The sequence below is a fragment of the Talpa occidentalis genome, unplaced genomic scaffold, assembly GCF_014898055.3.
Source record: "Talpa occidentalis isolate TD23 unplaced genomic scaffold, MPIMG_talOcc4v2.1 talOcc4.12, whole genome shotgun sequence".
In the NCBI taxonomy this organism is placed as follows: Eukaryota; Metazoa; Chordata; class Mammalia; order Eulipotyphla; family Talpidae; genus Talpa; species Talpa occidentalis.
The window spans coordinates 63,126,125-63,139,793 of record NW_023601212.1 but is presented as its reverse complement, the minus strand read 5'-3'; the positions used below and the strand labels follow the sequence as shown (position 1 = coordinate 63,139,793).

Sequence of the window (13,669 nt, the reverse complement as noted above, 5' to 3'; positions counted from 1 at the left end):
CCTGCCCTTCCGGCGCTCTTCCGGGTGCTACGACGGTGAGACAGCTTGCGGTATCCTAGGAGACCAGCGAGCAAGCCAAGCTTCGCGCACATTGAGCTGGCGTAACGTAAATAGAAACTCACCGAGGACCACTTTCTTGGTTGTGAGTTTTCCCACGTTAGCTCTCTCTCGGCAGATTTGGAATATTATAACAACTTTCATATTTAGTATGTTATTCCCATCTCCCCTTTAATGTCAAAAGTAGCGTTTGAGTAAATGGCTAATTAGTTACCAAATCTTTCACCCCAGGTTTCCTCCCCAGCCCACCCGGAATCAAAATCTAAACCCTATATCAGAGTGGGCAAAGGAAATAATGTTTTCTACTTGTCAAGCATGTCAAATGGTCAAGTAGGGTTTTCGTGAATCTTAAATATGGTTTGTATGTATAACGGAGAAGCAAAATGAATTTTAGATTGTGGTGACAAATGGTAAAATTTTAGAAATTGCCTAATCCTCACCATAAATAAATAAAATCAGGAAAATGAAAATGTTTTCTCAGTACAACCCATTATTTTCAGGGGGGTTTTGTTGTTGTTTATTAGCTCTTACATCACTTGCTATGATTTGTAGGGAGCATATTTTTTCCAAAGAGGAGCAATGTAAATTGAAGTTTTATACCATAGAGTAGACTGTTAATAAAAAAAGATTCAAGGTTAAAATGAATTACAGTACTGAGTGCACTTCATCGCTGCAGTGTAGAATTTATAGTTACAATGACCTAATGTTTCTTCTGTTGCAGGACTTAATCTTAGTCCAAACACTTGAAAAAGACACAAAGTGAAAAAAGAGTCCTTTGAAGAACAAAGGAGTTTTAATCAAATCTTTTAGTAAACATGGAATTAATTATCACAGCTAAAGTAGCCACGTTTTCAGAATTACTCATGTAATATTTTTTCACTCTAAGTATAAAGAGGACCCTTCCAAATATTTTAAATATGTTTGCAAATGTTAATGAGCAATAGCACTGTTCACAATAGCCAAAAGAGGAAACAACCTCATGCCCAGCCAATGATGCATGCATAAATAAAATATGGTATGTCTAAATGGAATATTTTCAGCAATAAAAAAGAATACTGTGAAACATAACATGAATGAACCTTGAAACTGATTTTTTAAATGAAATAAGCCAGGTAGAAGAGAACACCTATTGTCTGATTCCATTTACATGAAATGTCCAGAACAGACAAATCTACAGAGACAGAAAATAGAATTGTGGTTGCCCAGGGCTGGGGAAAGGTGCTTTGGGGAGAAAGTTGTTCATTAGCTGCTGAAAGTTGAATTGTGTGGTATAGGAATTATATGACAACAATAAAGATGTTACCAAAAACCATTAATAGAATAGTGGGCAAATCATAACTGGAGAGTTAAAATATTTTCAAAAATATGTTTTCAAAATTGATTAGCCTAGGTCCTGCACCTGTGCTTAACTGTCTTTTGGAAGATTTAATTTCTAAATCTAGTTAAAACTAGACTAGACTAGACCAAAACTAGACAGTTAGAACCCATCTATAAAAGGAATAATGGCCTTTAGGATTAAGGCATGCTCCACACAGTACCTGGTACATACAAAATGCTCAATAAATAGAACCTGTTATCATTACATTGCTTTCCAAATGGATAAAAATAGGTTTTAGAACAGCTTTAAATGTCCAAAATGAAAATAAGAAAAAAATTTAATTATGTGTGCAATTCTACAAAAGTATTCCCTTCATCATCCATTTTATAATATAAAAATCTAGATTTTAATGTCAGTTTTAAAGCAGTGTAAGTTAAACATTAAAATTATAAATTATAAAGCCTTTGTGTTATATCAAAAGCAAAGTGAATAGGTATAAAATTCAGAAACACATACCACTTCAATGAAAGTCAGAATTCCAGTTACCCCAACACCTAGAATCCATTGCAGACAAAAACAAGTTTAAAATACTTGAAAAAATAATAAAAACTTGTTACAAAGTTAACATGAGCCTTTTGTCGGTGAGTCTGTCACAATCTTTCATTAATTTTTCCTAATAAAATCAGGTCTCTTGAATACCCAGCCCAAAAATTAGAATATGATAATTTGAAAAGAAGAGAAAGACGAGGTGGGGTGTTAAATGTAGGTATACTGACACCAGATGAAACCAGAGGGGTAACTGATTGACTACAGAGAGGAAAAAAAAAAATAGAATTCAAAGCAAAGACTGCCTAGGATTAAACTGAAATCTGATCATTTTTCCTAAGTGCAAGCTAAGAAAAACAGCATTGTATACTAATTCACAATCTGCAGTGATAAGCCTGCTCTATTAAGAAAGCTAATGAATGATTCACTACTCGAGAAATATCAGGTTTTCAAAATATTAGATTATGCTTTTAAAAACTTCAGTTTTTCCTATTGAATTTCTTATTTATGAACCAGACTGGGGGATGAATAATTTCTAATCTCTGGTTGAAGGAGCTCAAAAGATATTAAAAAGAGAAGTAAACAAAGGGAACAGGGTGTGATGTACATGGTGCAGGTTTAGCTAAAAAAAAAAAAAAATGGAGTGATTAATTATGAAAAGGGTGACAACAAAAGGGCTTGCACAAAGTGATGACATCAGAGCTGACTTTTAAAAAATTAAAATAGGGCCTCCCCGGTGGCGCAGCGGTTGAGCGCTGGATTGCAAAGCAGCCCGCAGCCTCTAGCCTCTACACCCCCCACCCCCCCACCCCCCCACCCCCCCACCCCCCCACCCCCCCCCCCCCCCCACCCCCCCACCCCCGCCACCGGAGGAGAGTCCCACATGGTTCGCAGACCTCTGGTGCATTCGATCACCCTCCCGCACTTCTGACTGTACCCAGTGCTTGTATAAATAAAATGAAAAAAATAAAATAAATCAAAAAAATAAATAATAAATCTTTAAAATAAATAAATAAAAAGTTAAAATAATTGTGCAAGAAGGGCCTCCCCTGGTAGCACAGCGGTTGAGCGCTGGGCTGCGAAGCCGCCCGCAGCCTCTGCAGCGCTGGTTTGATTCCCGGGCCGCCTGGCGAGGGTCCCAAATGGCAAGACAGACCTCTCCTGCCGTGCCCACTGCTCCCCTCAGCAGTGTATTTCGTCAGTCTGCCTGTTCTGTTCCCCGCTCTGGCTATGGTGAATTCTCTCACCCTCCCATGCTTCTGACTGTACCCAGTGCTTGTATAAACAAATAAATCTTTAAAAAAAAAATTTTCTGCCAGAAGAGTAGGTAGGACATTGTATATAGAGATAACATTTGCAAAGGCCTGGAGGTATCAACCAATTCACTCTAGGATCTTCAGGTATTCAGAAATGCAGGCTTAAAACACAGGACAGGGCATGACACAAGATGAAATCTATCTCTCATTGCCCATGGCAACCTCTTAGATATCATAAATATATTGTGAAAACACTGTGCTATGATCTGAACCAATCCTTTCATTAACATAACATCATCCTAGGAAAATTAGGAGTATTGTTCATTTCTCCTAAATTGTGGGTTATTTAAAGCAGAGATCAAGTTTTAGTATTTCTGTAGATATTAGCAGTACTAAAATTTAAATGCTTAGTGGATAGTACTGAATAAAAATATAACTAAATTGAACACATTTTAATAACCTTAGTCATATAATTTATATAATCAATTTTGGAATTTCTTCATAATACTTTGTCATGGTACTAACGGAGTTAGTATTTCAATTGCCAGGAAGAAAAAGTAATAAATTTCTAAAATGGGACATTTTGGAAAGTGCAGAAATTAAATTAGGGTAATCAGAGGTAGCATGACACCATGAGAGCTCAGGATTGTCATATAATTTAGGAAGGATTGATTAGCCAATGCTAAAGACACATTTAGCAGTTTTATATAATTTAAGAGATTGCTGTATCTTCTGTCTTTCTATACACATGCAATTTAAGCAATACTATTTACAGTAACATCAAAAAAAACAAAATACTTAAGAGTGAGGTTAACCAAGGAAGTGAAACATCTATACACTAAAAACTATTCAACAATGATGAAGGAAATTTAAGAAAACACCAAAAGATGGAAAGATCTCCCAAGATCATGGCTTGGAAAAATGCTGCTAAACTGTTCATAATAACCAAAGCTATCTACAAATTTATAGCAATCCCTGTAAGAATTCCAACAGCATTTTCCACAGAAACAAAAACTATCCTGATTCATATGGAATCATAGAAGACCCCAACTAGTCAAAGCAATTTTGAGAAAGAGAAAGCTAAAAGCATAACCCTTCCTACTCTCAAACTATATATATATCAAGGCTTTAATCATCAAAATAGTTTAGTTATGTCATAAAAACTGACACATAGACCAGTGAAACAGGAGAGTCCAGAAATACATTCATGCATATGCAGTCGGTTACTCTTTCCAATGGTGCCAAGAGGGAAAGACTAGTCTTTGAGATAAGGTATTGGTGTTGGGAAAACTGTATATCACATGAAAAAGAATGAAACTCTTACATCATATGCACAAAAATTAATTTGAACAGGTTAAGGACTTAAATGTAATACCTGAAGCCTAGAAGAAAACTGAAGGGATAAGTCTTTGACATTGGTCTTGCCAATGATTTTTTTTTTTAATATAAGTCCAAAAGCAAAATTAAAAAGTGGTACTACATCAAACTAAAAAGCAAAGCAAAGAATGTATAATAGGACCTCCCTGCTGGTACAAAGGGTTAAGATGCAACCTAGGAAGCTATCCAGAGCCACTGCATCAGGAGTTCGATCCCCAGCCAGGGAGCTACCCACATAGTGCAGCAGACCTTTCCTGTTTCACCTGCTGCTCCCCTCAGCAATGTATTTCAGTCAGTCTGCCTGTTCTGTTCCCCACTCTGTCTCTGGTGAATCCTCTCACCTGCCCCCCCCCCACACACACCTCTGGCCTGTACCCCAGTTCTTGTATGCATAAATAAATATTTAAAAAAAAAAAGAATGTACAACATAGAAACCATCAGCAAAGTGGAAATCAGCAACTTATAGAATGGAAGAAAATACTTATGTAACAGGGTGGTCCCCAGAGAAAGGGAAGGGTTCCCTGCCCCACCCAGGGATGGGTGGAGCTGAGAGGGAGGAGGGAAACCTAGGGAGGAGATTCAGAGAAGAAAGGAAGAAAGATGGAGAGCAAGAAGGAGATCAGAGGAGGCATGTGAAGCAGAGAGACATGCAAACAAGCTGAGCTTGCTTCTCAACCTTAAACTTGTACCAGGGACTTGGGGGATAAGGAAGACAACACTTGGAAGAGACAAAGACATGGGTGAGAGACCTATGGAGAGTGTAACAATGGCAGGTTTATCTTGACTTTGATTTTGCTCTTTTCTTTCCAGAGTTATCTTCCCCTCTCCTAAGGGTCCCCACTGGGCATTTACTCATGAGGGGATGGGTAACTTTGGGTGCTTGCTTTGGAATCTATATTTTTTTCTCCCCCTTTATTGCACACCGATAGTATTGAAGTTCCTTTCTATTGAAGGTCTTATGCAATAGAGTATGTTTTGTCTTGCTGCTGTGGATGGCAGAACCTATTTAGAACAGGCAAGTATGGGAGTCCTTGCGTGCCTGTCGCCCTGCCTGGTAACACTTAGAAACCGCATATCCATCAAGGAGTTAATACTCAAATTACATAAAGAAGTCATACAATACAATGGTTAAACAAACAAAAAACAGCTTAAAACTGGGCAAAGGATGTGAATAGATATGAAAAGATGCACAATATCACTAATCATTAATGCAAATCAAAACTGTGACAAGCACCTAACATCTGTTAGGAGAACTATTATCAAAAAACTAGCAATAATGAGTGGTGATGAGAATGTGGAGAAAGGGAAACCCTTAATGCTTTTGGTGGGAATGTAAGCTATTCTACCATCATGGAAAACATTAGGGAAATTGCTTAAAAAGTTAAAAGTAGAACTAACATTATGATAAGGTAATCCCACTTCTGGGAATAGGGCCAAAGAATATGAATTCAGTATCTCAAAGATGTTCATTAGTGTTATTCATAATGGCCAAGGTAAGGAAATGACTTAAATATCCATGAATGAACAATTATGTGCATATATGTTCCATCACACATATATAAACATAAATAAATAGTTCATCACATATATATTATGTATATATATATGTGATGGCATATTATTCAGCCATAAAAAGGGATTTCTGCCATTTGCGACAATATATGAGGAATCTGGAAAAGATTATGCTAAGCATTTTATCTTTCTGTTATTTATTGATATTTATCTTTATCTATACTGCCATCTGTGACAACATAGAGGAATCTGGAAAAGATTATGCTAAGTAAATTAAACCAGATACAGAAAGACAAATTCTGTATGATCTCACCTATATGTGGAATCTAACACAAACTTATTAAACAGAAAGTAGAAGAGTGATTCCCAGGGACTGGAGGTTGGGGAAATGGGGAGATGTTGGCCAATGGGTAAAACTTTTAGTTATAAGAAAAATAAATTCTTTGGATTTCACTGCATGATGACTGTAGTTAATATTGCTGCACTATATACCTGAAATTTAAGAGAGCAGAGCTTGTATTATAACACATACAAAAAGATAAACACGTAAGGTGATGTTTCGATTAACTTGATTATGATAATAAGTTCACAATGTTTTATGTTAAATCTTACCATTATAAACCTTTAAAACCATGTTGCATCGGGCCTCCCCGGTGGCGCAGCGGTTGAGCGCTGGGTTGCGAAGCTGCCCGCAGCCTCTGCAGCGCCGGTTCGATCCCCGGCTGCTCCGGCCACCAGAGGAGGGTCCCACATGGCGCGCAGACCTCTCCTGCCGCCCGCTGCTCCCCTCAGCAGTGTACTTCGGTCCTTCTGCCTGCTCTGCTCCCGGCTCTGGCTCTGGTGAATTCTCTCACCCTCCCGCGCTTCTGACTGTACCCAGTGCATGTATAAACGAAACAAACGAACAAACAAACAAATAAATAAATAAAACATGCCTCTATAAAAAAAAAAAAAAAAAAACCAAAAAACAAAACCATGTTGCATCAACTCAACCTATGCAATCTTTATTCATCACTAACATCGTAATTAGCTAGAAAGATAAAATGCTTTCCTCTCCTCCCTGATGTGATTGCTCTTAAGCTATCAAAGACTTGTACAAGAAAGAAGAGTTAAGGAAATGTAAGAATAGCATGATTTGGGAAGAGTCGACACAAAAAAGTTGTCTGCTATCCAGGGCCTTTTATTTAGATGGTCTTTATGCTTTTTATGTCTGAAAATGTTAAATATCAATAAATGACTATTTTAGTTAAAGGCAGCAGAAATGTGTTTGGAATTCATGACTCATCAAAGACTATGGGATTTTTCAAATGTACCATTATTGTACATGTATGTTTTCCCTCGCCACTGTTCAAAACTAGTTATCACTATAAATGTTAAATGAGCATTCTGAAATAAGATCCAGAAATGAGTAACACTCCCACATTATTCTGTAGTTGTTCATTACAGAGCGTATAGCAACAAAAATGTACACAACACAACAAAGAACATCATAAAGTTGAGCAATTTTCCCTTTCAATAAACATTTTGAAGGAAGGCTTTGACTTAGAAAAGTCAATATTTATTTAACTTAGGTAACCGAGAAAAAGAGATTAAGATATGAGAACTGAGAAGACTTGACCAGGCAAGTCTATGTGCCCGACACTGTTGTACATACTTGTAATATATCAATGAGCTATTATATCCATGGAAGTATTTCATTTACTTAACTACCTAGAAACCCAGCTGCAACACAAAACAAAAGCAAAAACAGTCAAAAGTGCAATAATAAAAAGTAATTACAACACCTATGAGCTAAGTTTGAGCAATTTGGGAAGCATCTTTCGCTCTCCTTAGGTTTGTTTTAATTTATTAAGCTCAGATCTCTGAGTTCCCAGGCAGAAAATTAGAATGTGATCATCTGAAAGGGGCAGAAAGAGGTGAGATAAGTGGGATAATTTTCTGAATTTTACACCTTTGTATTCCACCTTTGCTCATTCATTTCCAGAACACGGGTGCTTTATAATCATTACATATAATATGTAGTTAAAATGGGTACATTGACATTAATATTGAGACACAGGGCAAGCTAGGGTTATTAGGCAGTTTCAGGGACAGTGCAGGAGGGGACCTCTGAAGAATTTAGGGAGGCTTCAGAGATAAGGACAACCAAGGGAAAGTAACCAATTCCACTGGGAAAAACAAACATCTCAGAACCAAGGACAACATTGTTAACGCTGGGCCTGTTTTCCTTCAGGTGGTAAAGGGAGGCAGAGATTGGAGAAATGAGAGAGTGGTTTAATTTATGGACAATTTAGAAGGGCAGCTGTTTAACTTAAGTGCAGGGATGTCCATCCAGAGGACTGGGCCATAAATATAAAGAAGTAACAAATGGGGAAAGAGAAAGCTGTTAGATAAGGAATGTGAAGATCCCCCACTCAATAGCAAATTAAGTGAGACAGCCGAGAACTAACCAATCACAAAGAGACTGGTGGAGTTTTAGAATAATGGGGGAAAAAAGGTATATATTCCCTGAGACACAACTCCACTTTGGTTTCCTTGCCCCTCCCAGGCCTGGTTCCCTGGCCTGGGAGTCCCACTTTATTTCTGCTCTTTTTCTCCTCAATAAACTTTTTCTTTCTATAAACAAACCTGCCTCTTCTCGCTTGCTTGCCTGAGCATCTGCGAAGTTCCTGCTGCGGCTTCGTGAGACACCAACCCGTGGGGGTCTAGTGGCTGGGGCTCAGCACTGCCCTGCAGCCTGGGATCCGTTCCTGGCTGGGAGACTAGGCCTGACAATTCCGGTATCAATATCTTTTGCAAATTAAGATATCCATTTGAAAATATAGGGAAAATTTTCTTTAGGAAGTCAAAACTTCATTATCTTCATCCTCTGGAAGGGAAAGAACGTAATTTAAAAAAAACACTAAGTAAATCATACTATGTTAGAAGGTGACAAATGAAATACAAAATAAAGAGCATAAAAGGATCAGAAGTGTAGGGGTGGGTTCTGGTAATGGGATTGCAATTTCAAATAATGAGGTCAAGTTAAACCTTATTGAGATAACATTTGATACTTTCATTGTAATTATATAAAGATTTGACATATAATAATGTCTACCTCCATACAGAGATATGTGGTACATACCAGTGATCTAACAGTAAATAATGAGAATATAGCAACTATCAAAAAAAGAAAATCAAGACCATCTTCAATTTACTCTTATGAATATATCAAACTTAAGACTGGAGGAGTTTGCTTGTGACCCTTAGGAGCAGGATAAAACTACCTTTTAGTTTGTGTGCCAGCAATACATTCCTTAAAACAACCACTCCTTGTAAAAAATTATATATACTGTAATTATTTTCATTTGTTCAGTAGATTGGGTCAGCACTTATCTCAAAGGCCTCATGAGGCAGAAGTTTCAAAGGGTAGCCTGCTATAAGACTCATAAGGCTGAGGATATGATTAGGAATCCTCTGCTCAACGAACTGGAGAAGTGTTTGATATGAATAAATTACCATGAAAAGAAACAAACTAAAGGTGTGTCTTCGAGAAAAGCAACGATTAACTTTTTAAATTATTAAGCACAACATTGCTTGTAAGAGGGAATAAATTGCATAATAAGTAATTACTCTTTGATACTATATATTCATGTGTTTGAAAATAAGTTTCTGAACTACCCTGGAAGTGTAGCTCCTAACAGTGCTATTTTACAGATGCTATCTATATTTTGTTGATTTTCAGACATACATATTTAACATAAAATAAGAGAAAAAGGTATGCAAATAATCTTGATGACTAGCAACAAGACCCTGTCTTCTGCTTGTGTATTGAGCTAGAGCGAAGTATATCTGAGAAAACACATATACATGAGAAAACACACTTCCGTAATTTTTAAAATAACGTACTTTTACATTGTGTTTAATAACTTGTTAATTTTTAACAATAAATAGTAATCTACCACTAAGCATCTTATTAACTACTTACACTCCCTTGCGGACTTCTTGGGGAATGTGAGAAGATAAGAAACTGTGCATACGGTATTGGAGTTGGCAAATATTAAAGAGAAATTAGTATTCTTCATACTTTTTATACTTTCCAAATTTCCTACTGAAACTGCGTTAAATTTGCCCTCAGACCCTAGGCTATACAAAAAGTCACTTAACTTCCCTTTTAAGGCGTTTTTTTCCAGATACACCCCTAAGCTTGGTAGTGGCCTGGCCCCTGCATAGCCCTGAAACCTTCCTGCTGGTGGGAGCATGCATTAGAAAAGAGGTATAAGAGGTAACAATGAGGGGCAGAACCCAGCCTGCACTTGTGGATAGGGGCCAGTGAGAGGTGGAGCCTCAGATAGAAGCTGGAAGCTAATAGGGCCCAAACACTCACTCTGGGCTGGAACAAGGGGGCAGTTATTGAGGATGCCAGGAGTGGCCTGGAGGCCTTCCCAGCCTTTGGGAGCCAAGGCGTGAGGTCATATAATCCAAGCACGCACAGAGCAATTAACCTTAAGCTGATTTTCAGCTTAAGGTCATACCAAGAGCCTGTAGGCAGAACCAAAATTACTTGGAAAAAACCTCTCCATCTGCAGACCTAACCAATCACTCTGCCAAGCAGAGTTTCCTTCCATATTCCTAGTTCTTTTTTTCCCTTCCTCTGCCCATAAAACCGATCTTAGCCCCCAGGTCAAGAGGGCAGATTGGTATCTTACCTCCTGTCTTCTTGTCTGGCAACATGCAAAAGCTCTTTTCTTAAAAGTCAGTGTCATAATACTGGCCTTACCTAGTACTGGCATCTAGTTCTAGGTGCATTGAACAGCAAGCCCGGTGTTGATAACCCTACCATTGAAACGATGTTAGAATAAATATGGGATCAGAATATTTGCCAACCACAAACTCAATAAAATTTTATGTGCAAAATGAGGTAGAATTTTAGATCACTTCTTCGTAAGTTAGTTATTGAAGATCAGGGTATCTTCAACTCTGTGATTATTTGTTCCACATTGTGTGCATAATTCTAACAATGCAAGGTCTTAAAAAAAGAACGTTTTTCTCTAGAGATGATTAAAACAATATATATTGCTTATGCTAAAAGCCAAGGGTTTCTTCCCATGCAGGACCACTTTAGTTCCCACTTAAATTCCCCAACTTGATGCTTATGGTCTCCTACTAGTAGACATACTCATATCTTTTTAATTAAAATGAGGGAATGACTTTGGGTAAGTATGAAATGACTTCTACCAAAGGAAAGACCAAAATGCAAAAAAAAAAAAAAAACAACTGAGGAGAGACTAGAGAAACTTTAACTGCGAGTTTGTTAAAAGAATTAGTACTAACAGATCTTTACGTTGACTTGTATTGTTTCCCACTATGAACACATTCTCTCAATGAAGCTCACAAGACACAGGTAAGAATTTGCAGGTAGCTGTTTTTGTTCAAGTGCTGAATCTCTAAGTGTGGATGTGGAGTTAGAGTTCTACTTTGTTCAGAACTCCCAGAACATAACAGGTAAGTCCGCAAGATTTTTTGGCATCCATTCTGGAGGTAATAATGGTCATGCAGTTTGATATTAGAAAAAAAGGGTTTGGGGTGGTATGAGTAGCAGCAAATGGAATCAAATCAAACAGATGAATAAGTACAGGGGTTTTAAATATTTATTCGTTTTTGTAACATTTTAGCACTTAGGGCAGGAGGTTCAATTTTCTTACTTGCGATTCCTCTTGTGATTTTTCCGGAGGCTAAGATTTTCCTCTGGAAAGGATTGTTGCTCCCTTTGATAAGCTTATTTTAAAAGACAATTTATAAATAAGAAATGTATTTAGAGAGTGGTTTGTACCTGTTCATACTGATCAATAAAGATATTTCAAACGTCACAGAAAGCAGCCGACGCCATTCACAATACATGATACTCACCAAGAGTTTCTTTGACATTAGATTTTCACGTGGTTTTGGAGGCGGAGTTTCAGAGAATGCTCATAAGCACCACACAGTCTGGGTTTCCTAAACCCTCCTTAAGTCCCAGGCTCAGGCTCTGCAGAACTGTTTCCCTTGGGAGAGTGTGGGACAGCTGGGGCGCAAGTCTGTACAGCGCAGGTGCCAGAGTGGTGGGGTGCGAGAAGCAGAGCAGTCCCTGGAAAGTGGGGAAGTGAGAGCGTCTGTGGTTCCAAATATGCCTTTGGGTTTTCTGCCCGGCGTCTCTCGCTGCCCCAAAACTTGGACCCCGAGGTACCTGACTCTGTCACTTACCCAACGGCGCTCATTCATTTTGCATACTATCGTGGCATACTTCCTCTCTGGGGCTGTTTTCTGAACAAGTTCTCCTCAAGCCCTACCAGTTCCCTAAGTGATTGTCTAATGGGCTTTTCCTTGTGAACTAGAATTGGGCGTCGGGAGCTAAAGTGAACATTTGCCTCGTATAGTGGGAATCAGAATTACAGTTCAACTTTCCTACTTCACAGATGTGTGGCCTGGGGCAGCTTGTTTATGTTCTAAGGCCCCTTTTGAAAATGTAGGCACATTCTAGAATGTTAAGTAACCTCAACTCAGTTCTGCCTCCATTTCTTCCATTGCTATATGTCATAAAGATCTTTCTCATTTAGACCTGGACAACTCCAGTTGGTAATTCGGCTAGCAATTTTTTGGTAGAATCTTTACATAAAATTTCATCCTAGCCACTGCTGTTTTCTTAATCATTATTCTCCATTCATATCTCCAGTTAATTTGAAAATGACCCCAAAATGATCTCCCAACTTTATCTCACCCTATTTGTATTTCATGTTGAAGGCCCACATTTTTGGGCCGTCATATCTTTACTTAAGCCCCTTTGTCCAGGGCCTCCCTGGTGGCGCGGCGGTTGGGCGCTGGGTTGCGAAGCTGCCCGTAGCCTCTGCAGCGCCGGTTCGATCCCCGGCTGCTCCCCGCGCCACCGGCGCGCAGACCTCTCCTGCCGCCTGCTGCTCCCCTCAGCAGTGTACTTCTGTCCTTCTGCCTGCTCTGGTGAATTCTCTCACCCTCCCGCACTTCTGACTGTACCCAGTGCTTGTATGTATGTATGCATAAATAAATAAAAAAATAAATCTTAAAAAAAAGCCCCTTTGTCCATTATACTGCTCCCCTTTACATATTTCTGTTAAAATTACACTCATCCTGCATAGCCAGTTCATATATCCCCTCTGCAAGTAATTTTCCCAATATCTTTTCTTCTAGACACAGCCTTTTAATTATTATAGTACTTACACATATTCATCATTACTGCAGACAGGACAGTCAATGAAATTCTCCGCCATTCTCAAGTCTCAATGAATTTGCAACTGGGGGAGGTTGAGGAGAGTGCCATCAAGAGCAGCTCTACCTTTCACTCTCCCAACCCAAGCTTTTATTTATGAACAAAGGAACAAGAAAATAGCACACAATTGTGTTTTTGCTTATACAGATTAATAAGTTACTGCTGAAAACAAATTTTCCTGGTTAGTAGGGAACATGTTCAGAAGCCAGCACGTCCTCAGAGAACAGGAGACTATCCTGGGAAGAAGTTTTGTTTGCAGAACTTCTAACATCCTGTAACTTCATATGCAAACAGGTATTCTCCAAAAACTCCAACTCCCTTTAGGTCAGCAGGCTCCCAACA

General features: G+C 38.5%; 1 long non-coding RNA gene across 1 annotated transcript; it reads right to left on the bottom strand.

Moving 5' to 3' along the window:
- Positions 1-11,686: 11,686 nt before the first annotated feature.
- On the bottom strand, positions 11,687-12,641 carry LOC119240079 (uncharacterized). Its single transcript, XR_005124075.2, has 3 exons — positions 12,289-12,641; positions 11,956-12,172; positions 11,687-11,823 (listed from the first exon to the last, which is right to left on the bottom strand). It is a non-coding gene; the product is annotated as an uncharacterized LOC119240079 (long non-coding RNA).
- Between the last annotated feature and the right edge of the window lie 1,028 nt (positions 12,642-13,669).